This window comes from Balaenoptera ricei, chromosome 5 (genome assembly GCF_028023285.1).
Source record: "Balaenoptera ricei isolate mBalRic1 chromosome 5, mBalRic1.hap2, whole genome shotgun sequence".
NCBI classification, from domain to species: domain Eukaryota; kingdom Metazoa; phylum Chordata; class Mammalia; order Artiodactyla; family Balaenopteridae; genus Balaenoptera; species Balaenoptera ricei.
In genome coordinates, this window is record NC_082643.1 from 12875007 (window position 1) to 12902179 (window position 27173).

The 27173-nt window shown below is 35.6% G+C and overlaps 1 protein-coding gene across 1 annotated transcript in view; it reads left to right on the plus strand.

Moving 5' to 3' along the window:
* Positions 1–27173, plus strand: part of GRID2 (glutamate ionotropic receptor delta type subunit 2) — a 1393316-nt gene that overhangs the window by 224189 nt on the left and 1141954 nt on the right. The window lies entirely within an intron of this gene.

The following is a 27173-nucleotide window of genomic DNA, read 5'->3' on the forward strand; positions in this document are numbered from 1 at the left end:
GGAGATAAATTAATGGACTTGTACTTACTATATGAAAAGGAAATTTATAAATCATAAGACAGTAGTACAAATATAAACAACATCATCATTTATAATATCAGCCAATTTAAAATATGACACATTGGTGGGACAGGAGGTTGAAAACTGCTGCAGTAGTACAGGTGTGAAGTGAAAAGGGCATGGACCGGGAGGATGCTGATAGGAATGGAGAAGATTTTGTAGTTATGAGCAACACGTTTTAAGTAAGAAAGATAAGGTTTTAGGATCTCTCTCAAATGGAAAGGGATAGAAGAAAAGAGTTGCGAAAAGCCCACTATGATTTCACTCCTGAGACAATGACAAAATGGTAGTAGGAACATTAAAAGGTGGGCAGTTTTGGAGGAAGCAGTGACAATGTCAGTTTTTGTCAGGTTGATTTTGAGGTGATAGATGCATATAAGATGAAAGAAGATTCAAAACTGGAGTTTAGAAAAAAGTGTGGTGCCATAAACTGGGAGTTAGCGGCACTTAGATACGAGGAAGAGTAGATATCTGATGAAATATTGAAAAGATCAAAGATTGTACTTGAGAGAATGTATGTCTATACTAGGATGCAGAATGGGCAAAGGGAGAAAGAAAAGAAAATAGTGGTAGTATCCCAAAAACATATGAAGAAAAAAAATTAATATACGTCAACACTAATATTAGAAGAGAAGCCAAGAAAAGTGGGGATTGAAAGAAAAAGGAATTAATTTAATAATGAGACTATTGTGACATTTGATAGGGTAGTTACAGTAAAATTGTGACAATTAGAGAAAGTACAATGGATAGAGGAAGGAGTGATTGAAGATGAGATAGTAACAGTAGCAGTTTGACAGCAGAAGTGTCAAGTAGCCATAGGTAATAGAGTTTCAAATGAAGAAATAGATAAATGATGGGCAAAAAGAAGGAAGAGCCTGCACCCATGGGAGCATGTAGGTGTTTCTGTGAGAGCAAGTTCTCTTAAGACAGGATGAATCAGATTCTGGAGCTCAGCTAGAATGATGACTGTAAGAGTCTGAAGGGAAGGATGAGATGTACTATGATAATATATAGGGAGTATGAAAGTTTGAGGGAGCAACAAATAATGTCCAAGACTAATGGAGGTCAAATTTCTGCTCTATTACTGATAAAAATTGGATTAGAAAACATGGGGCATTCCTTAGCATGACAAGCATACTAAGCTTCTTAATTTTTCACCCTGTGAAATTATGTAGACTTCCCTGCATGTCTCAGGCACAGCTGAAGAACTCCAGTCTTTCCCCTATCTGCAATCAACTAGGTCTGCTCCAATCAGTTTACCACAAGGTATATTCAGAATACATGCTTCTGCAGGCAGACTTGCTCAAAAGATGAAAACAAACAATGGAGTGGGGGGGAGAGGGGAGGGGAGAGGAGGAGAGGAGAGGAAAGGAGAGGAGAGGGAAAAGGAGGGAAGGAGGGAGGAAGGAGGGAGGGTGAGGTGGTACCAGATCTACTCATTTTCTTTTTAGAAATCACAAATGAGGTAAGTCACTTCTCATTCTCTGGGGAGGAAGGAGAGAGCAAGGTTAAAAGACCACACTGCTCCTTTCTTTAAAAGTCCCACTCTTTTTGGAACTAAGAATAAGGGGTGGGCTTCCCTGGAGGCACAGTGGCTAAGAATCCACCTACCAATGCAGGGGACATGGTTTCGAGCCCTGGTCCAGGAAGATCCCACATGCCGCAGAGCAACTAAGCCCGTGCACCACAACTACTGAGCCTGCACTCTAGAGCCTGCGAGCCACAACTACTGAGCCCTTGTGTCACAACTATTGAAGCCCCCGTGCCTACGGCCTGTGCTCCGCAACAAGAGAAGCCACCACAAGGAGAAGCCCGTGCACCACAACGAAGGGTAGCCCCCCGCTCGCCGCAATTAGAGAAAGCCCGCACGCAGCAACAAAGACCCAATGCAGCCAAAAATAAATTAATTAATTAAAAAAAAGAAAAAAAGAGTAAGGGGATTACCACTTGTAGCTGAATATCTAAGAAGGTCCCCAATTTGTTCACAGAACACATCTGCATCTAGCAAATCTGTGTATAGCACAGTACATCATAGAATTCCTTTGTATGAAAGACTTTATAATGTGTTTTAAATTTATTTTTCCTGGCTGTATTAACTGTCTTTAATAGCATAGAGAAGGACAATTTCTAGATAAAAGGGGAGGAGCTATGGTTAAGAGTTTTGAACTGGACATATCATGAACAAAAAAAGCATTTTGATTACACTAAGACTCTACCTCATTTCATGGAGAACTTCACGCATAAATCCTCTTACATTTGTGTAGCTTTATAATTCTCAACCACATAGAAATGTTGTGTATAGGGATCTGTATAAAATATTTTAACTTTCCTCACTTATTATTTGAATAAGTTGCATTAACCCCTTACATATATTATTACTAACATACCCCTGCAATTTCCAAAATCCTTATCATTAGCTCATTTATCCATCTTGGAATCACAGTTTCAGGATATCTTGAATTGAATGAGTTAGCTATATCTATTTCAACAATGACATATTCAACATTATTTTTTTACTCTTATTTTTGGTACAGCAGGTTCTTATTAGTTATCTATTTTATACACATTAATGTATACATGTCAATCCCAATCTCCCAATTCATCCCACCACAACCAGCCCCCCGCCTCTTTCCCTGCCTAGTGACCATATGTTTGTTCTCTACATCTGTGTCTCTATTTCTGCCTTGTAAACTGGTTCATCTGTACCATTTATCTAGATTCCACATATATGTGTTAATATACGATGTTTGTTTTTCTCTTTCTGTCTTGCTTCACTCTGTATGACAGTCTCTAGGTTCATGCATATCTCTACAAATGACCCAGTTTCATTCCTTTTTATGGCTGAGTAATATTCCATTGTATATATGTCCCACATCTTCTTTTTCCATTTGTCTGTCAATGGCCATTTCGGTTGCTTCCATGACCTGGCTATTGTAAATAGTGCTACAGTGAACATTGGGGTGCATGTGTCTTTTTGAATTATGGTTTTCTCTAGGTATATGCCCAGTAGTGGGATTGCTGGGCCGTATGGTAGTTCTATTTGTAGTTTTTTAAGGAACCTCCATACTGTTCTCCATAGTGGCTGTATCAATTTACATTCCCACCAATAGTGCAAGAGGGTTCCCTTTTCTCCACACCCTCTCCAGCATGTATTGTTTGTAGATTTTCTGATGATGCCCATTCTAACCGGTGTGAGGTGACACCTCATTGTAGTTTTGATTTGCATTAATTAATTTGATTGGCATCTAATAATTAGTGATGTTGAGCAGCTTTTCATGTGCTTCTTGGCCATCTGTACGTCTTCTTTGGAGAGTTGTCTATTTAGGTCTTCTGCGCATTTTTTGATTGGATTGTTTGTTTTTTTAATATTCAGCTGCATGAGCCATTTATATATTTTGGAGATTAATCCTTTGTCCATTGATTCATTTGCAAATATTTTCTCCCATTCTGAGGGTTGTTTTTTCATCTTGTTTATAGCTTCCTTTGCTGTGCAAAAGCTTTTAAGTTTCATTAGTTCCCATTTGTTTATTTTTGTTTTAATTTCCATTACTCTAGGAGGTTAGTCAAAAGAGATCTTGCTGTCACTTATGTCACAGAGTGTTCTTCCTATATTTTCCTCTAAGAGTTTTATAGTGTCCGGTCTTACATTTAGGTTTCAAATCCATTTTGAGTTTATTTTTGTGTATGGTGTTAGGGAGTGTTCTAATTTCATTCTTTTACATGTAGCTGTCCAGTTTTCCCAGCACCACTTGTTGAAGAGACTGTCTTTTCTCCATTGTATATACTTGCCTCCTTTGTCATAGATTAATTGACCATAGGTGTGTGGGTTTATCTCTGGGCTTTCTATCCTGTTCCATTGATCTGTATTTCTGTTTTTGTGCCAGTACCATATTGTCTTGATTACTGTAGCTTTGTAGTATAGTCTGAAGTCAGGGAGTCTGATTCCTCCAGCTCCGTTTTTTTCCCTCAAGATTGCTTTGGCTATTCGGGGTCTTTTGTGTCTCCATACAAATTTTAAGATTTTTTTGTTCTAGTTCTGTAAAAAATGCCATTGGTAATTTGATAGAGTTTGCAATGAATCTGTAGATTTCTTTGGGGAGTATAGTCATTTTCACTATATTGATTCCTCCAATCCAAGAACATGGTATATTTCCCCATCTATTTATGTCATCTTTGATTTCTTTCATCAGTATCTTATAGTTTTCTGAGTAGAGGACTTTTACCTCCTTAGGTAGGTTTATTCCTAGGTATTTTATTCTTTTTGTTGCGGGTGAATGGGATTGTTTCCTTAATTTCTCTTTCTGATCTTTTGCTGTTAGTGTATAGGAATGCAAGAGGTTTCTGTGCATTAATTTTATATCCTGCAACTTTGCCATATTCATTGCTTAGCTCTAGTAGTTTTCTGTGGCATCTTTAGGATTATCTCTGTATAGTATCATGTCATCTGTAAACAATGACAGTTTTACTTCTTCTTTTCCAATTTGTATTCCTTTTATTTCTTTTTCTTCTCTGATTGCCGTGGCTAGGACTTCCAAAACTATGTTGAATAATTGTGGCAAGAGTGGACATCCTTGTCTTGTTCTGGATCTTAGAGGAAATGCTTTCAGTTTTTCACCATTGAGAATGATGTTTACTGTGAGTTTGGCATATATGGGCTTTATTATATTGAGGTAGGTTCCCTCTGTGCGCACTTTCTGGAGAGTTTTTGTCATAAATCGGTGTTGAATTTTGTCAAAAGCTTTTTCTGCATCTATTGAGATGATCATATGGTTTTTATCCTTCAGTTTGTTAATATGGTGTATCACATTGATTGATTTGTGTGTATTTAGGAATCCTTGCATCCCTGGGATAAATCCCATTTGATGATGGTATATGATCCTTTTAATGTGTTGTTAGATTCTGTTTGCTAATATCTTGTTGAGGATGTTTACATCTATATTCATCAGTGATACTGGTCTGTAATTTCCTTTTTTTTAGTATCTCTGTCTGATTTTGGTATCAGAGTGATGGTGGCCTTGTAGAATGAGGTTGGGAGTGTTCCTCCCTCTGCTATATTTTGGAAGAGTTTGCAAAGGATGGGTGTTAGCTCTTCTCTAAATGTTTGACAGAATTCACCTGTGAAGCCATCTGGTCCTGGACTTGTGTTTGTTGGAAGATTTTTAATCACAGTTTCAATTTCATTACTTGTGATTGGTCTGTTCATATTTTCTATTTCTTCCTGGTTCAGTCTTGGAAGGTTATACTTTTTTAAGAATTTGTACATTTCTTCCAGATTGTCCATTTTATTGGCATAAAGTTGCTTGTAGTAGTCTCTTACGATGCTTTGTATTTCTGTGGTGTCCATTGTAACTTCTCCTTTTCATTTTTAATTTTATTGATTTGAGTCCTGTCCTTCTTTTTCTTGATGAGTCTGGCTAAAGGTTTATCAATTTTGTTTATGTTCTCAAAGAAGCAGCTTTTAGTTTTATTGATCTTTCTATTGTTTTCTTTGTTTCTATTTCATTTATTTCTGCTCCGATCTTTACGATTTTTTTTAAAATTTTATTTATTGATTGATTGATTTTTGGCTGTGTTGGGTCTTCGTTTCTGTGTGAGGGGTTTCTCCAGTTGCGGCAAGTGGGAGCCACTCTAAGTCGTGGTGCACGGGCCTCTCACCATCACGGCCTCTCTTGTTGTGGAGCACAGGCTCCAGATGCACAGGCTCAGCAATTGTGGGCCACGGACCCAGTCGCTCCGCGGCATGTGGGATCTTCCCAGACCAGGGCCCGAACCCGTGTCCCCTGCATTGGCAGGCAGCTTCTCAACCACTGCACCACCAGGGAAGCCCTACGATTTCTTTCCTCCTACTAACTTTGGGTTTTGTTTGTTCTTTCTCTAGTTCCTTTAGGTGTAGGGTTAGATTGTTTATTTGAGATTTTTCTTGTTTCTTGAGGTAGGATTGTATTGCTATAAACTTCCCTGTTAGAAGTGCTTTTGCTGCATCCCATAGGCTTTGGATCGTCGTGTTTTCATTGTAATTTGTCTCTAGGTATTTTCTGATTTCCTCTTTGATTTCTTCAGTGATCTCTTGGTTATTTAGTAACATATTGTTTAGCCTCCATGTGTTTGTATTTTTTACATTTTTATCCCTGTAATTGATTTCTAATCTCATAGTGTTGTGGTCAGAAAAGATGCTTGATATGATTTCAATTTTCTTAAATTTACCAAGGCTTGATTTGTGACCCAAGATGTGATCTATCCTGGAGAACGTTCCATGTGCAGTTGAGAAGAAAGTGTAATCTGCTGTTTTTGGATGGAATGTCCTATAAATATCAATTAAATCTATCTGGTCTATTGTGTCATTTAAAGCTTGTGTTTCCTTATTAATTTTCTGTTTGGATGATCTGTCCATTGGTGTAAGTGAGGTGTTAAAGCCCCCCACTATTATTGTGTTACTGTCAATTTCCTCTTTTATAGCTGTTAGCAGTTGCCTTATGTATTCAGGTGCTCCTATGTTGGGTGCACATATATTTATAATTATTATATCTTCTTGGATTGATCCCTTGATCATTATGTAGTGTCCTTCCTTGTCTCTTGTAACGTTCTTTGTTTTAAAGCCTATTTTATCTGATATGAGTATTTCTACTCCTGCTTTCTTTTGATTTCCATTCGCATGGAATATCTTTTTCCATCCCGTCACTTTCAGTCTGTATGTGTCCCTAGGTCTGAAGTGGGTCTCTTGTAGACAGCATATATATGGGTCTTGTTTTTGTATCCATTCAGCAAGCATGTGTCTTTTGGTTGGATCATTTAATCGATTCACATTTAAGGTAATTATGGATACGTATGTTCCTATTACCATTTTCTTAATTGTTTTGGGTTAGTTTTTTGTAGGTCCTTTTATTGCCTTGTGTTTCCCACTTAGAGAAGTTCCTTTAGTATTTGTTGTAGAGCTGGTTTGATGCTGCTGAATTCTCTTAGCTTTTGCTTGTCTGTAAAGCTTTTGATTTCTCCATCGAATCTGAATGAGGTCCTTGCCGGGTAGAGTAATCTTGGTTGTAGGTTCTTCCCTTTCATCACTTTAAATATATTGTGCCACTCCCTCTGGCTTGTAGAGATTCTGCTGAGAAATCAGCTGTTAACCTTATGGGAGTTCCCTTGTGTACTATTTGTCATTTTTTCCTTGTTGCTTTTAACAATTTTTCTTTGTCTTTAATTTTTGTCAGTTTGATTACTATGTGTCTCGGCGTGTTTCTCCTTGGGTTTATCCTGCCTGGGACTCTCTGCACTTCCTGGACTTGGGTGGCCATTTCCTTTCCCATGTTAGGGAAGTTTTCGACTATAATCCCTTCAAATATTTTCTCTGGTCCTTTCTCTCTCTCTTCTCCTTCTGGGACCCCTATAATACAAATGTTGGTGCATTTAATGTTGTCCCAGAGGTCTCTCAGGCAGTCTTCACTTCTTTTCATTCTTTTTTCCTTATTCTGTTCCATGGCAGTGAATTCCACCATTCTGTCTTCCAGGTCACTCCCATTCTTCTGCCTCAGTTATTCTGCTATTGATTCCTTATAGTGTATTTTTCATTTCAGTTATTGTGTTGTTCATCTCTGTTTGTTTGTTCTCTAATTCTTCTAGGTGATTGTTCTTTAATTCTTCTAGGTCTTTGTTAAACATTTCTTGCATCTTCTCGAACTTTGCCTCCATTGTTTTTCTGAGGTCCTGGACCATTTTCACTATCATTATTCTGAATTCTTTTTCTGGAAGGTTGCCTGTCTCCGCTTCATTTAGTTGTTTTTCTAGGGTTTTATGTTGTTCCTTCATCTGGTCCATAGTCCTCTGCCTTTTCATTTTGTCTATCTTTCTGTGAATGTGGTTCTCATTTCACAGGCTGCAGGATTGTAGTTCTTTTTGCTTCTGCTGTCTGCCTTCTGGTGGATGAGGCTATCTAAGAGGCTTTTGCCTCAACAACATTATTTTAAACATAAAAAGTGTGAAACTTATAGGGTCATTTTCACATAAATTGATAAAGAAATTTAGAAACAAAAAGCAAGAATTGCTAATACAGGAGAGTGGTTGTCCACGGCAGAAAAGCAGCTGATGGAATAGGAAAGGTGTACTTAGGTAAGTGCCATGCTGCTAGTAATATTCTTAGTAATAGTATTATATTCATTATTGTGTGGGGGGAAACCTGTAATGACATACTTTATGACAAAGATGAGAAAGAAAATTGGAAGGAGTGGAACAATTTGGAAAATAACAAAAAATCCATTCTTAAGTAATAAATATCACATGAAATCCGACTTCCTTTTCTCAAGCCCTTTGAAATGTGTAACATTCTGACAAGTATAAAGGTTTACAAAAGATTATTATTCCAAATTTAGAGGTAAAATGCGAAAACAATTTGGGAAATTCTCATTTAGGAAAGTTTATGTCAGAGACGTGAAAACACTTCAAGAAATGCTGACATAATTTAGTCAAGTAATTTACTTGTCATCATGACTCTTGGATATTGTTACACTGTTTACATCTAATGTAATTTTTGATGGAATAAAAACTATACATGGGACATTTTTCACTTTACCTTATGTAAAATGTTTTGTTTATTATAGTGGACTAATATGCAAATGGGAGTTATAAAAGTAAAGATACTGGCAGTACCTACTCAGTTAAATGATCAGTATAAATTTTCTTCACAATCTGTAAATAGTACCCCAGTCAAGAGGCTGATGATCCAATATACTTCCAGTTCTTCTTACATATTTGTGTCATGTTGTATACTGTTGTTATACACCTGGTCTTCAGTTTTCTCACCTTCTGTGCTTTGTTTTCAACCAACCAAGTTATGGTAGATTGATTTTATTATCTTATCAAAGAGTTAGTAAAGGCACTTACAAAATAAAAAGGCAGCAAAGATTAGATTGTAATTTTTTCATAAAATTAGGTGATAAAAAAGCAGGGGGTATTTTTCAAAAGCAGAGAGAGAAGGATAATTTTGAAGATGGGATCCAGTTATGAGAGTTGCATGAGGAGAAATTTGGAGGCAGGATTATCTTAAAGTACTAAATGAAGGATAATCTTGAAAGCTAAATTCAGGAGTCAGAATATCTTTAATATCTTTATGGTATGGAGGGCTTAGTTTGTTTAAGTGAATGCATATAGAGAATGGAAAATAAAAGGTCAGACTAATCCATGAGAAATATCTGCAGTTAGAGTTTGGGTTGAGGTACAGTAGCAATAAGATATAATGTAACTGAACATATAGGAGTATAATTTAGATGGAAGAAAACTGTAAAGTTAAGGAAGAAGAGCATTCTAAATGGAAGAGAGAAATTCAGTCAAAGCTATAGGGATTTCAAGTAATATTTGGGAGAGAAAAAAGCTTAACTTTAATTTTATTGAGGATAGTGAGAAATCATTTCAGTAGCGTTAAGGATGGTACCAGATTGCAAAAGAAACGGAGGGAAAAGATGGTGAGAAAATGAAGGCATTTGGCATACATCATAACTTAATAGGAGCTTGGCAATGAAGAAAAATAGAGAAAAACTTCCTAAAATATTGGGATGAAATTTACTTAATTGCATACTGGCAATTATTTTCTCATCTGTGGTTTGTCAGAAGTAAAGAGGCTTTTCACATATTCTGTCTTCTCAGATTTGGTTTCCAAGTCATGTTGAGGATGAAGTTATCTTCAAAATTTCAGGGGTGTGATGTTGCAAATTGGACCACAGATGCTTCTTACTTCTGTAAAGCTTTTTTATTATTTTGATTTCCTTTTTCTAGTAAAAGTTTGTATTTCACCCTTCTCACTTTTTCCTCAGTTGTTAGAGACTGCTGCCTCAGCTCTAAATTCTCTGGCAGATGGTCCTCAGGGATGACTGCTACAGAGTCACTAGACTATAAGAATCCATTCCTCTTCTCTAACTTACTTCAAGGTTTAAGTTCTTTGGCCTCTCTGACCCATAACAGAACATGAAGGGGACTCAAATCTAACCTGAGATGTGATCTTCAGGGTAAATTGATCCAGTGAGATAGACTCAGTTGTGGAAAATGTATGTGTTGTAAGGTTTTAAAAAGGGCCAATAGCATAAAGGCATCTTGAGAAGGATTTCCCTGGAAAGTTATCAAAATTCTGATAACAAAAGATAAAAGGTCACTGTATGTTCTAAAGATTTTCCAAAGTCTAATGCTCATTTTGTCATTTCCGTAAAGACTGATTCCTTTTCCTTTCTCGGATATAAGAAAGACTTAATTTTAAAATTAAAAGCATATTTTAGATGACATAAAATATATGTAAATACATTTGTCCTTCAATATTTTAACAAATCATTACACTTAGTTGAAAGTTATGATTTATTTGAAGTGAAAGGTAATTGAAGCTAATTTTGGGGGGATTATTTGTTTTTCTCTTTAATTTTTGCAATGAATTAGTAGTCTACTAATTAGTAGTCCTCTACCATCTAACAAATTACCCCAAAACTCAATGGCTTACAACAACAAACATTTATTATCCCATGGTTTCTGAGGGTCAGGAGACCAGGTGCTACTTAGCTGGGTGACTAGCTCAGAGTCCCTCACAAGGTTGCAGTCAAGTTTCGGACCAGGGATACAGTCATCTCAAGGCTTAATTTAGGGAGGGTAGATTTCCAGGCTCACTTACCAGGCTGTTGGCAGGCTTCAAGTTCTCAGTGGGTGTTGGCTGGAGACATCACTTCCTTGCCTTGTGGGCTTCCTTATAGGGGAGATTGCAACATGGCAACATGCTTCCTTTAGCATGTATTAGCAGATGCTGAAATAAAAGCAAATTGTCAGTGTTTATAATAAGTGCATGCATAGTTCCTACATTCTAAGAAACCTTGATGTCTTGTAAGCATTGATAATATGCTGAATATACTTAGCATAGAATCACAGGATCAGAATAGTTTTTAATTGTATTCCTACAGTCAGTCTGTGTCTTGTCAACACAAATCTAAGAATTGAGCTAATAATCTCATCTTGAAAGATTCATTCTATTTCTGAAATCCATGGAGTTTCCTATACTTGGCCAGTCCTCTCACAAATGCTTGTAACATTGCATACCATTGTTCCTGTGAGATGAGGAAGATCATAGATATCATCTTAAAAAGCTCCATTTACTCCACCTGAAATTCATGCTCCCTACCTTTTATTCTTTAAAAATCTAATTCATTCTTTAAGTCACTGCCCAAATGCTGCCGTCTCCAATAACATTTTCCTGATGAGCCCAGATGGTTATAATCCTCCCACTCCTGGTCTCTCCAACACGTCTGTGTTTTTGTTTCTTTGTGTTTTTATCAAAGGCACCATTAGACACTGTCTTTTATGACAGTTGGGTTAGCTAGCTATGTACCACCAGATCATATATTTCTTCACGCATTTGTATTCCCATTGTCCAGCACTGAGCTTTACATGTAGGACACATTTAATAAATATTTGTTGTAAGATAGATGGAAATAATGAATCCATTGCTAGAGCTGATTAGTGTCCCCGGAGCAATTGATCTCAAATATATTTGTTGCAGAGGTCAACAGTAGATGAGACAATGACTGGTTTTATATCTCCTAAGAGCTGAATAAAACCTTTAATAAATTTACTGTGGCTGGAAACCTATTCCGTATTCATTTAACATTAGCTCTTTTCCAGTTTTCAGCATAATCTATATGTACCTTTCTTTGTAAAATCTCCTAGGAACAGTTTGCCTGTTTCATTATTTATGCTAGTTTCTATAACCTATAAGTAAATTATTTCTTTTTTGCTTAATTTAATCTTATTATATGTCAACAGTTTGGTAGATGTTATACAAGTATACTTTCATATGCTTATGTTATACAAGGCATTTACTCATATATGGTTTTAAAGCATATGTATGTGTAGAATTGCTATTCAGACATCATACTGTCAAGTATTGGTAGGCTGGTTATTGACACCTTTCTGAGGAAGGCATTCTTGTTCTTCTTATTATTAATTTTACTAAATACTTCATTGTCTTCCATAATCAAAGAGAGGTATGAGTCAAAAGTATCAAACTTAGAGGGAAGATAATCTCATTAAGTCTGCTTACTCTGCATAAACTCGAGGAAAGATTGAATGTCTCTACATAAGTAATTACAAATTCATATATTAAAACGGGAACTGATTCCCCATTTCTAACTTGGCCACAGTATTTCTACTTAAGGGACAGGTTTGTGTACAAATAAGAGGGGGGGCTTCCCTGGTGACGCAGTGGTTGAGAGTCTGCCTGCTAATGCAGGGGACACGGGTTCGAGCCCTGGTCTGGGAAGATCCCACATGCCGCGGAGCAACTAGGCCCGTGAGCCACAACTACTGAGCCTGCGCGTCTGGAGCCTGTGCTCCGCAACAAGAGAGGCCGCGATAGTGAAGAGGCCTGCACACCGCGATGATGAGTGGCCCTCGCTTGCCGCAACTGGAGAAAGCCCTCGCACAGAAGGGAAGACCCAACACAGCCAAAAATAAATATAAAAATAAATAAATAAGACCTGGTGCAAACAAATAAATATTAAAAAAAAAAAAAAAGAGGGGGAGTTACTGAACCCCTGAGCCCTAATCATAACTTACAGAGATTGCGAAGTGCAATGGAGAAAGATTGTCATTAATTAATAATAATTATTATTTACCTAATAATTATTTACCTAATAATAATTAGGTAAATATTATTTACCTAATAATTAATTTATTACCAAATTTAAGCTTTTTACAGTATGGTTAAAAGTAAAAAAGAGAGACTCAAGTAATCATCACTCTTAATTTACTCTAAAAGGAAATTTAAAAATATTTTCCTAGTGTCTGAATTAATAGAATATCTTTGGCTTTATGTCATTGCTAAACAATGAAATACTGAAGGGAAATAATATTTTAGGAGCTCTGAGTGAGGGGTAGGTCTCCTCCATGTTGCATAATTCAAAATGGAGCAGCCCTGATGAAGGACAAATGTGGAGAAGTGAAGAGAGGGGAAGCTGCTTGATGAGATGCAGATGGACTCCTAGTGTCCAGCGATGTCAGTTCCCAAAGCTAATCCTTACTCACGTGCTCTGGAAATAACCTCCCTTTGGGTTCCCTTCTCCATACACATCCTACAGCTTCTGCATGGCAGAGGGAAAGCAGGCGCCAGGTGAATTTTATAATGAGGTTAATGAGCGTTAATTCTGTTCCTCTCTCTTTTGAAGCCTTTTACAATCTGGCCATACCCTTCCAAGGCAATCATATTGTATGCTTTTTCCGCAACCCACGTGGAGGACTTTAAGCAAAAGCAGGATTGGATATTGGTTTGGGGGTGAACTGTGTAACGCTAAAACTCCTTGTGATATTTTTCATCCTTTATTGATCAGTGTCTCCTGAAGATGTAGTGTCACTGCATGCTTTTGTTTAGATCCATTTACCTGCCTGAAACATCCTCTTTACTCATTTATATCCTATTTATTGTTTCAGACCTTGCTCAAGGTCACCTTCTCCATGATGTTTTCTAATTTTTTACTCTACTTCCAGCAAGTCATACCTTCCTTTGAAATCTTTTTAGAATATTGCCTGGGTGTTTTAGCACAGTGTAGCACAGTATTTCCCAAAATGTCTTTTGAATATTCCTATTTGAAATGGGATTTCTGAAGTGAAATAATTTTGGAAAATGTGACATGTTCTATCTCACTGTTGGATACTTAAAAAACACATCGGCATGTCAAAGGCTTTGGGAAGTCCTGCATTCAAAAAGCTTGCTCACTTTCTTTAACTCAGCATGTTTTAAACTTCTACAACATTGCGTCCTTGTTTCATGTAATAACTGCTACCTTCCTACAGAATATGCTTAAGAAATGCTGGAGTAATAGAAATATATACAGGTTTTGGTGCCAACTTGTGTTTGAACCTTATTTCTCTGGCTTACTAACTAATCTATTGATATTTACCTAATCCCTCTAAGCTTCTTTTTTTGCATTTGGCAAAATGGGAAATATTTCATACAGAGTAAGTACCACAAATAGGTTAATATGCTTTGTCCACATTTTGTTTCCCTGGAGGCCCTGAAGTTCAATCGTCTCATGGAGCTTAGTGTATTCTCTTCGTGGAGGCAGAAAATATGTTGTGTGAGCATCATTTAAATATTCAGTACAATCCTGCACACTCTAGGCTTAGTTCAGCCTGAGCAAAGCTTAATAGCGTAGCTATATTATTTTGTTTACATTCACAATTTATGTTGTAAAAGATATATATATGTATATCTGTTAGGGTCTATGAAAATGACTTTTGCACTAGTCCCAATTTTGAGTGCTTCATGTCACTGTTCTTTTACACTATCTGTACAATTGATAGTTGGTGGAATTTTGGCTTGTTTATATAATCTCACAAATATATTCAACTTCAATTATTTTAAATACAGAGACTGTAGTTATCATTCTTATTACTGCTAATACATATCTAGATCACAATATTCTAGTGATGCCATGACATTGGCAGTTGGATAATTCAAAATATTTATAAAATCATTGTGAAAGGTTCTGTGTTCTTTAAAAGGCTGAGTGGCCAGGCCTAGGGTACACCTTAACACAAATAGTAGATTCTGCTAAATAGGCACACTCAAATCTAACAATGAATAACTTCATTCTCTCTATATATATGCTTTGTTTTTCCTTTGACAAAGTTTGGATTATAGTTTTTCAAAGAAGATTTGTTTTGCTTTTGAATCCATTTCTCACAGTTAGTCTAGTGATACATTCCTGCCTGGAGGGCCTCATTTGTGGGTTCTCTCCTCTGTAACAACATGGAATCTCTTTGGGAAGAACAAGTTGAGTTTACTTATACCAAGGCCACTGCAATAAAGAACAGGGAAAATTCAGTTTTGTGTTTTACTCTGTAGGCTATAGATGAAATTACTCAGATTTCCCCCAGGGTAATGAGCAGTGAGTGACATGTAAATGATATTGCAATATTCTAATAATTTCCAGGGCTAGTTAGTACAGTATCAAACCAGCAGTGAACATAATTAAAAACTTTTTCCCTATTTGAGTGTTAAGTACCATAACTTTGCAACTAACCTAATGATAGGTGTTTCATTAAAACTAGGTAGGTATTGAATTTTACTATAAATATTTTTACAAGTTATGTTCCAAACAGTGCTTATGGTCAGTTCTCACTTCTCAGTATTGGCTGCTTTATTCCCAGACCACTCTCTGCCAAGTTCTCATGCCCAATTGTGCCATCCTGGAGATATGTAGGAACATAGACAAGCAACGGTCATAATGGGAAGAACTTGGGCTTTGCAGTCCAATCAAGAATTTGAATCTTGATTCTCTAGCCTACAATTTTCTTAGTAATGATATCTACCTCACAAAAGTTTAGTGAAGGTTAAAGTAGGATATATATGTAAAATACCTTACAGAGTGCAATAATCATAATAGGTACTCAAATATACATAGTTCTCATCTATGAAATTCTTCTATGGAAACAGTTTATAGACTTATATTTGTCAGTTATAGGTAAGTGAGCATAATATTTATAGTTCTAAATTATCCAGGCCAATTCTGTTCTTCAGCACAGAGAATTGTGCATTTGATACTATTGTTTTCCCATGACTTTGAGACTGCCTCATGAATGCCAGTGCCTGTGGAATAAGAGCTCTCCGAGTGGTTTTGTAAAGGATTAAATTGTAATTTCACCATCATAACCTCCCCCCTTCCCCCCGCCAAACACACACCTTTCTAGTTTAATGATTAAAAAGAGTAACTTTGTTGGGATTATGTGCTTTAGTTAAGCTTTTGGAAAGTTCTGAAAATGAGAAGCTATAAAGAAGTGGAATGAGTTCTCTTTGCTCATAAGTGGAAGCACTTTTCCCACCACTACTTGTTTTTGGTATCCTTCAAGAGCTGGTAGGTTTATCAACTTTTCTGCCTCAGTAAGGTGTGAGTAATATATAAACTAAACGGATTCAGGACCTTAATTACACCTGAAAGATCCCTTCACGGAAACCCCAGGTTAGTATTTGAATAACTGGGAGAAGTTAGATGTACACTGGGGGCCAGGAACCTTGGCGGGGTGGCACGTCTAAGAATTCTGCCACACTGAGGATCAAAAAAATAAAAAAGTTAATTTGTCCAATATAGAACAAGGATTTGAAATCTAAGTACAGTATTTTGTAGTATTTTGTTATATGTCACCTTTTATAAAGTTTACACTAATAACCAAGCTAAGTGTAACATTGCATGTTGTATTGTATGTTGCCAGTTAATACATGGAGTTTTCTAACTTGACCGTTCTTTACTTGAGATATTTTCATTTATTTAAAATAAATTAGTGTTTCTGAGGAATTGGGAGGGGAGGAAAAACTTGGGAACTTACATTTATTTAGTATATGTTATCTGGTCTAAATATTCCATATACCTATGAAAATGGCATGTCTATAGTACATTCTGGTAAAGTGCCAGATATACTAACTTCTGAAGTGAATAGCTGTATAGCATAATTACTCAATAATTTTTTAAGCAGTAATGAATTTAACAGATAATTTACTTTTATAATAAAAAATGAAAGTGTTCTCTCCAAAAGGAAAATGAAAAAAGCGGTTTGACATCAGTTGTTTCTTGAACTATTGAGCTTGAGTGACATCCTATAAACTTCTTTGGAATATTATTAAAATCAAATTATATATGTGTGTGTATGCGTGTGTGTAAAACAATTACTCTTCAAATTACTTTAGGGGGGTATGTGCATGTAAAAATGAAAGTAAAAGTTATTCAAGGGGCAGCATCTCAAAATGTCATGATTTCCATACATAGAAAAAAAGCCAGAAAGTTCATACTACCATTCAATTCAGTATAGAGAAATTTCACTTTTTTCAAGATGCAAAATGAATCTAGAGTCATTATTCTGCATAGCATGTAACTCTCTAATTGTATTTAGAGGAATAAAATAAAGTTTGCCAACAACGGAAAAGGGGAACCAGACAATTTGTTGACAGCATATCCAATGAACACAGTTTCGGACAATAGGATACATGTTAGGCCTCACTGGATCTATTCATCCTCCTTTCAACAGCTGACATGCCTCCTTCACAATGGCAGAAAAGCTACAGAAAGTTTCTCTCTTTTGCAAACAACACGTAGAGCAACTTCCTTGCCTCTCCATGATCTTTATTGTACATTGAGATATTTTTCTACAGAATAGGTGAAGAAATTACACTATAATTAAAGAGTGATAACTAACTTAATCTGTATACAGGAACAGTAAAGATCCTGTTTCTGTTCATGCTAATGACAAATAATTGGAAGAAACCCTATAAGAACATGGTGATCCATGAGGCTGAAATGTGCCAAAGACAGCACATTTTTCTGGCGCATGTTACACAGTTTCATCCAAAGTATGAGCAGTCTTGTGTCATGTTGGTGCTCACTTGTGGATGGCTATCACTGCAGTGGTTGGGTATGGAAACTTGCTATTAAAAGCTGTTGATTTTCATATCCCTGTCTCTAAGGTGCTGCTCAGTCTAGAGATTTATTTTACTCTGATTAACATTGCACTTCCCATTAGTTACCTGCCAGAATCTCTTATTTAGCAAGTGTTCTTTCTTGTAAGTAGTTACCCCTTTAAAAGTTAAAAATGATCACATATGTATTTGGCTGTTCACTAATTCATATATGCTACACATAGTATGCTGACATTAATTTGTTTACAAAGTGCCTCACATATCACCAAAAAGCTGTAGGATCAAAAGCCTCCAATAGGCATTAGTAAACTACGTAATGATGTTATTTCTTCTTTTTTTCATTCCTTCGTAATTCTATCTGGTACATTTACCTTCAAAAAATATATATATTTATTTTCTCAAATTATAGAATATGTCCTGTTTCCTACTGCATATAAATGGTTTATCTACAAACTGGCTGGGATTCCTTATTTCCAAATTAGATAACTTTCAGGAGCTCTTTCCCATCAGATTATATTCTGATAGGTTTCCAGGTTTAACTAATGTATATCTACAAAAGGTGCTAAACTTGTATTTGCAGGTTCTACAGAAAAACATGCTCGCTTGGATTCATAGCATATTTGAAAATTTATTAAGCATTACTGAACTATGATTATTTCTCTAGCTATATTTGTTATATCTTAATTCAAGAAGGATCTTTGGGATTTGTTAAGTATTTACACAAATAAATTTCTAATTACATTTAGATAAATAAAGCAAAGTTTTATTGGGAAATGGGACTCTAGAGCATGAAACCTCTTAGAACATTCTTTTCAAATTTTCACTGCTTTATGAAAGCTATCTACAAGGTGAAGTCCAAGGCAAATAAAGCTGAAGTGTGGATCTCTGAACAACAATTTTGACTCAAGACCTTATATGTTGACACATTTTGCACAAATATTATTACACTCTTAATATGATTGGTGATACATTTTAAAATATTCAATCCTATAATCAAATTTGATTTATTGAACACACTGTTATTTATTGCCTAATATGCAACAAGCACTTTTCTTTGTACTGATTATTTTTTATGAATATAGAAAACAAACTCCCTTGCTTCATGGAAACTGTATTCTAGAGATGGGAAGAACATAAACAATAACTAAATAGTTAAGATATGTAATCTGTCAGATGGTGATATGTATGATGCTAAAAAAATGAATGAAGGAAGGAGGAAAGGGAGTGGAGACAGAGGCTCCAATTTTAAATAGGGTGATCAAGGAAGGTCTCACTAAGAAGGTATCATTTGAGAAACGACCCAAAGAGGTTGAGAAAACCAGCCATGTGTTTGTCTAAAGGGCAGAGCATTGCAAGCAGAAGGAAGAACAAGATCAAGATCTCTGACATAGGAACATGTGTGTTCTAGGAACATTAAGGAGGTTGGGGTAACTGGATGTTAATGAGCAAGAGGCTGAATACTAGGGTCTGAGATCTGAAATTTAACAAAGGATCCAATTCCAGAGGCCTCTATAACCCCCTGGAAGGATTTTTCGACTATTCTACAGATCTGTTGATATGCCTACCATTCCTGGCTGCCTCTGACATTCCAGCTACCTTTTACAACCACTTTTGGTCTCCCCCAGGTTTTCGCAGAGTTTTTATGTTGGTTCCTTCGATATGGCTCCCTTTACCTTCTGAAGTTTCTGTTTATTTGATTTGGTGGAGGGAAGCCTTTACTAGTTTGTCATCTTGTCAGAACCTTGAAGCGTAAAGTTGTTTCGAAATACAATTTGAGAAGCAAATATTTCAGACTTTGAGGGGCTATTAAACTTACCTACACTATCTTTTTATAATATGTAATTTCTGACGTTTTCCAGCCTCTGTAAATAATACCTAACTGCAAGAGGAAGCACATTACATTTTTGGACAATTTAATAAGAAGAAAAAGTTTCCTTATATTAAAATTAGACACCTTTAAAAAAAGTATATTCAGTACATCTATAAACTCACATAGATTAAATATACAAGTTATAGAATTATGACCAAAAGAGACATTAATAATTACCACTTCTAATTCTTCAGGTTTTCAACCTTTGATAAGTAACTTATTGATCATACAAATGTGACTTGTTTAAGAGGTTAGGTGCCATCTCAGACTGACAAGACATCAGATGTTCCTCACTAATTCTAAGGGAACCTTGGCTAGAGAACTTCTTCAGAATGTTAAGCAGCACCAAGGAAGATATGGCTGAAAATGAGACAAAGTAAAAGTAAGTGGAAACATAAAAATTCAAGGTGTTTTAGCTATAAGTAGAGACCTTAGAGAAAACAATTGCAGAGCAGATCTTAATGAAAGCTGAGTCCATTAATAGATGATAATCACTCTCCAGAAGTGTTGGATCTTTAACTTTTCTTTTAATAGCCCTTTTTGGGAAAACTGAGCTTACAATATCAGCATTAAATAGCCTTAGGAAGCATCAACAGGATTAAAGGAATTAAAACTAAAAATTGAGACTGAATGAAACAGTCTGTGGTTCATTATGTCCTCCTTTTGTAGAGAATATAGGGCAATAACATAGGTGTAAGCCTCAACAAAGTGTATCCTTTTATACCAGTGGTTCTTAAACTTTAGCATGCATTAGAGTCACCAGGAGAGCTTGTTAAAAACAGATTGCTAGTCCCCACTCCAGTGCATAGATGACAGTGATGCTGCTTTTCTAGGGGCCATTCTTTGAGAACCAGGATTCTCATAGGTAATTATTCTTAGGGTCATATATTACCTAGGTGATTACTCTTAGGATAATATATTTTGGGTGGTTAGAAAAATGTCTTCACATAGGGATCCAGGATTTTTGCAGCTTTTGGATTCATTGTCCTAGAGGGTCTCATGTGCATACAGACATCAGGAGACAAAGACCATGCAAACACTTGGATATTAACAAACGTCTTGTACTGGAAACGGCATATATCCCACGTCTCATCACATTCTTTTGACCAAATGTAACTATAAAAGAAGCTGGAAAATGGCAATGGAATTTCAGCTCCTAACAACAGAGATTCTGATTCAGTATATCTGGAAAGGAAGGTTTGCTTTTTAAAAGCTCTATCACTGATTGAGTTATTCGCTAAGTATCAGAATTCTGGTTCTACCACTATGGTTCAACAAAGAAATATTGAGGGTCTGTTACATGAAAGACACTGTGCCAGCCAGTGGGGACTATTAACTTTGATGAAAAGTTAAACATTAGCCCTGTTTTGGGAGGGCTTCCAGCTTAATGAGAGAGAGAGATAAACACAGGACCCTTATGCCAAGTTAATTCTCTAGATGTGTATTGAAACTCTGTCTCTACTTCCTTATTTCCTGTTCACTCTTTAACCCATTTTAATTTGGCTTCCATTCCCACTAGTTCCATTGAAGTAGGTTTTATTAAAATAATGAACAATGTCCATGTTATCAAACACAGGACAAGGGTATTTATCTGTCCTCAATTTTCTGAGTAGCATTTCATATATTTGGCCATTCCCAATTATTTGAAAAACTTTTCCTTTTTGCTTCTTTTAATGCTCTTCTTAGTTGATATTTCCCCTGGCTCAATCGTTGTACCTTCTAATCCATCCTGGATTACTTTTCTTCTTCTAATTAAGACTGGATTGCTTCTGGGATTTGTTTGGGTCTCTCTTTTCTCCATTTATGACATTTCCTTATATGATCATGTCCAGTCTTAGGTCTTTAATCCCCAAAGGTATGTTGATGACTTTCAAATGTATGTGTCCTACTCAGACCTCTTTCTCTTAAGCTTCTTTTCCACATATTCATTTGCCAACCTAACATCTCCACTTCAATTTTAATAGACATCTGAAACAGAACATATACAGCTGCTTTTTTTTTTTCTTCAAAAGAGGAATACTACATACCATGTCATTGAGTGAAACTGTTCGAAGACGTAAATTAAGGACAGTTTGAAGGCATTCATTGTTGTCTCTTCTTTGAGCACATCTTATTCTGAAAGCGGAATATTTTTGGCTCAGGAATGGACTAAACTTTTAACATAGATACAGTTTATTAGTATAAGAACTATAGATTTTGGAACCCAGAAGCTCTAGATTCAAGTTCTAGCTCATTTATTTCTAGCTATGTGATTGGTAATTCACCTAACTCTTCTGATTCTCAGTCTCTTCACCTATAAAATGAGGATGAAGGGAGATACCTAACAGGAATTTCAAAGTTTAGAAATATTGTTGCTCTTTTCTTACAAATAGAACTAACAGCGGCAAGCATACACAACTTTGGCCATTTTTGTAAGATTTACTGTAAGATTATCTAGCAAGTGATTACTAAAAATAGGACTTGAAAGTTGAATTTTCATAAGTTTTTGACTTACAGATAGTCAATGACTGTGATACAGATCCTGGTAGCTGAAAGAAATTGGGTACATTTTGCAACCATTACATCTAATAAATACCTAAAAATATTGCCATCCTTGTAAGGAAACTCATATCTCATTCACTGCTGACTAGTCTACAGTTATAATAGAACCATTGTTTTCTCACTGTTTTTAAGATATTTTATAGGGCAACCCCCTAGCAATATCTTTATGCAGCTCCCTAACATTAGTTGCTTATTCAGTATATGAAACAGCATAAAATAGGACATGTCAGAAAATTTTTTTCAGTAGATTTCTGTAAAATCTTTGGTTTTGCTTGTTAAAAGTGCTTATGTAATAAAGAAGATAAAATTTTTACAGGTGGATTCAGAGATAATGAAACCATGAGGTGTGAAATTTATATTAGGAGAGTACCTTTTTGCTACCTGAAATATGCCACAGGATGCATTCATTTTCTTTAGAAATGAAGACCATATTTTATAGTTCTGAAGTGCTTAATTTCAAATGACTTACCTAGTTAAGTTGACTCAGATTGGTAAAATGATTTTTTTAAAATGTAGAAGCAGAGTGAATTTTTGTCTTAAGCATAAAATTAGAATTTTTACTGTGTAGAAAACGGGCTAAACTAAGTTATTTGTGTGCAAAGTATGTTTGAATATTTGAAGAGCATGCGTAGCATTCACATTATATATATTTTTTCATACAGGTATTTCTTTCACCTGTGATTTTAATTATAGTACCATATATCAGTTCTCACATTTTTTTTAATGGTAATTGAAGGTAGTAATAAAAGAATCCAGTGAATTGTTACAGGAGGAAAAAAAGTTGAATCTGTTCCATTTCTAAAAATATCTGCAAGCCTTTTCAGTGAATGTACTTTTCAAGAAGCTACCTTCTTATCTTTTTTTTTTAATGTGCATCATTTCAGTTTGGGAAGAGTTTGAATTGCTCTGCTGTGTTAAAAAGTCTCTTCATAAACCAGTTATTTCTGTTCTTGTCATACCATTTAAGTTTGTAACAATAGGATATTGCTTCAATTAAATGTGTGATATGGGGAAAGGGACTAAAACACAGGATGTAAAGCTCTGGATAACTTCACAGAGTCAATATAAAAATACTTAAAAATTAAAGAATTAAACAGTGTCATTTTCTAATTTTTTAATATAATGGTAACATACACATAACAAACTTTACCATCTCTCCCATTATTAAGTATACAATTTGATAATGTTAAATATATTCATAATGTTGTGCTACCATCACCACCATCCATTTTCAAAACTCTTTTCATCTTGTAAAATGGAAACTCTGTACCCATTAAACAGTCGCTCCCTATTCCCCTCTCCTTCCAGCCTCAGGACACAACCATTCTCCTTTCTGTCTCTATGATTTTGACTACTTTAAGTACTTTGTATAAGTGGATTCATATAGTTTTTGTCTTATTATGACTGGCTTATTTCATTTAGCATAATGTCTTCAAGGTTCTTTCATGTTGTGGCGTATATCAGCTTCTTCTTCCTTCTTAAGAATGAAAAATATTCCATTGTATGTATTTACTACATTTTGCTTATCCATTCATCCATCAGTGAACACTTAGGTTGCTTGCATACGTTAGCTATTGAGAATAATGCTGCTATGAGAATGGGTGTACAAATGTCTCTTCAAGACCCTTCTTTCAGTTTGGGGGAGTATATACACAGATGGGATTGCTGGTTCACATGATAATTCTATGTTTAATTTTTTGAGAACTGCCATGCTGTTTTTCAAAGCAGATGTACCATTTTACATTCCCACCAATGGTACTCAAGGGTTCCAAGTTCTCTACATCTTGCCAACACTTGTTATTTTATGTTCGTTTGGTTTTTTTAGTAGCCATCTTAATGAGTATGAGGTGTTACCTCATTGTTTTATCTGCATTTTCCTAATGGTTAGTAACGTTAAGGGTCTTTTCATGTACTTATTGACCACTTGTATATCTTCTTTGGAGAAGTGTCTATTCAAGTTCTTTGCCCATTTTTGAATCCAGTTGTTCTTTTGTTGAGTTTTAGGAGTTCCCCATATATCTGGATTTTTTTTAAAAATTTATTTATTATTTATTTTTGGCTGTGTTCGGTCTTCGTTTCTGTGCGAGGGCTTTCTCTAGTTGTGGCAAGCGGGGGCCACTCTTCATCGCGATGCGCGGGCCTCTCACTATCGCGGCCTCTCTTGTTGCGGAGCACAGGCTCCAGACGCGCAGGCTCAGTAGTTGTGGCTCACGGGCCTAGTTGCTCCGTGGCATGTGGGATCTTCCCACACAGGGCTCGAACCCGTGTCCCCTGCATTGGCAGGCAGATTCTCAACCACTGCACCACCAGGGAAGCCCCATATATCTGGATATTAATCTCACATCAGAACCATGATTTACAAATATTTTCTCCTGAAGTGAATCTCTTGTAGACAGTATATACTTGGATCATGTTTTTTTATAGCTATTCTGCCAAACTCTGTCTTTTGATTCGAGAGTTTACTTCATTTACACTTAAAGTAATTACTGATAAAAAGGGAATTTTGTCATTTTGCTATTTGTTTTCCATATGTCTTATACCTTCATTATCTCTCATTTCCTGGATTACTGTTTTCTCTTTTGCTTAATTGGTTTTTTGGAGTGAAACATTTAAATTCCTTTCTCATTTCCATTTGTATATATTCCATAACTATTTCCTTTGTCGTAAGCATGCGTATTACATTTAATATTCTAAAGTTATAACATTCTAATTTGAGTTTATACCAATTTAACTTCAATAACATACAAAAACTCTGCTCCTTACACCTTCAACCTCAGTCCATTCAGTTGCTGATGACACAAAATTATATCCATATACATTGTGTGCCCCAAAATATAAACTAATGATTATTTAAATGTATTAGTCTCTTAAATTATGTGGAAAATAAAATGTGCAATTACAAACCAAAGTTACAATCAATAATACTAGCTTTTAGATTAATGATTGTCTTTTAAATAAAATATCAGTGTCTTAAATCATGTAGAAAAAAATGGAGTTACCGTCATTATAATAAAACTGACTTTTATAATTGCCTAAGTATTTATAATTGCCTAAGTATTTACCTTTATAATTGGTAAGTATTTACCTAAGTATTTTTATTTATAATTGCCTAAGTATTTACCTTTACTGACATCTTTATTTCTTCATGTGGCTTCAAGTTACTAGCTAGTGTCCTTTTATTTCAACCTGCAGGACTCCCTTTAGCATTTCTTGCAGAGCAGGACTAATGATAATGAATAACCTCAACTTTTATTTATCTGGTCATATCTTAATTTCTCCCTTAATTTCACCCACTGCCTTCTGGACTCCATAATCTCTGAGAAATTTGCTGGTAATCGTATTGAGGATCCCTTGTATATGACAAGTGCCTTTTCTCTTGCAGCCTTGAAGATTCTCTCTTTCACTTTAGACAGTTTGATTATGATGTGTCTCAGTGTGGGTTTCTTTGAGTTCATCTTACTTGAATGTTCATATACCAATCTTCTTGGGTATTTATATTCATTTCTTTCATCAAGTTTGGGAAATTTTCTGCCATTATTTCTTCAAATATTCTTTCTGATCCTTTCTTTCTCTCTTCTCCTGAGATACTCACAGGCCTTTAAACTCTTCACTTTTCTTCAATCTTTTTTCTATCTGTCCTTCAGACTTAATAATTTCCATTGTCCTATCTTAGGGAGGGAGGTGCAAGAACAATGACTGCCAATATAAAATAAAAATTTTTTTTTAAATTGAAAAATAAAAAAATTAAAATTTCTAATTTTGACTGGACAAAAAAATGGCTGCCAGCCTCTTTTTCTACACCTCTAATATCAGAAGTAACAATCAGTCATCAGAGCACAGATCCCTGAAATTTGGAGGACAGGGTCCATTTTGCCCACAAGCTGTATGTTAGGTGCTTCTGAAATGGCTTGCAGCTGCCAGCTACATAACTGAGAGGTGGAGGATGGGTGGCTGGTACTGTGGTAAGGCCTGACATTGACTGAAATTAACTGCAGTTCACATTCTAAGTCTTCCTCTGGAAGTTGCAATCCTTCAATATATCCTAGAGTTCCAAAATAGTTTTGTCAGATAGAATCTAACCCTGCAATTGTTGTCTAGGTAGGGAAACAGATTCCTGATGCTTCCTACTTCATCATCTGCCCAGAATTTCTGTAAATAGTGACATTTTTATTAAGAAAAATCCAGATTATTGAACTTTCAATATCTTTAAAAAGTACAAATAATTCTTATTAGAAGAACTGATTTGGAATCTCTATTCCCCAAAGACCAAATTTATATAAAAATATGTATAAGCTATTCAGAGAGGATCTATGTTCCCGCATAAAATGATTGTTTTAAAGATTAGCCTCCTATTATGCTCCACGTGGAAAAGTCAGATTATCTGTCCCTTAAGCAATGTTCATTTTCTTTTCTCCCACAGACTTTTGGAAAACATACAGCAAAGTCAGATGTTTAGGTTGGCAGTACTATCAGTTTAAATGTGCTTTGGGTTTCTGGGTAACTTTATGAGAATTCCAAATGAAATGTGAATTCAAATGTCATTGGAGAGTTAGGCTGAGAAAAAGGCCTTGTGTTACAATGAAGAATCCCTTCATGAGTTTGACTTAGCTCACATTGTGATGGCATGTCACATTCCAACATAAATGCCCTCCCCTGAAATGGTAGAGATACTCATTGAAAATTTATCTACTTGGTCTATGATTTGCCCTTCTCATTTTAAGTCACTCTATTATAATATATTGAGGGAAATTGAGGATTTAAAGGTATCTGCAATATAAAAATATTTCTTATATTACAATATGCTTTCAAATATTAACATAGAATCATTTAAATTATCTGTGTGGAGTTTTATCTCCTTCCAGTTATATCTTTCTATACTAATCGTAAATAATTCTGTCTGTGATCTCAGCAATATCCTCTTTGAACTTGATTATCTATATTTAAAACAAAATGATGCTTGTCTGTAAAGTAGATAATTATGGTGGGTGAATTGGGAGTTAATAGTATAATGTACTTTGAACTCTGAGAACAAAATGCTAAGTAAGCAGTAGACACTGGGAGATAATGAACCAGTTAGTTTCTATACCTGGTCACAGTTTTAATATTACAGACCTAGGTAAATTAGTAAAGGTCTTTAATATATAAAGTCAATGACTCTGGCATTGTCATTCTATTAGGATCACTAGTCACTAAAATAGAAAAAGTTCTAAGGTCTTAAAAAAATGAAAGTCTAGATAGAGATTTGTTCTGAACCCTGAATTTAAGAATATATCAAAGTGCATA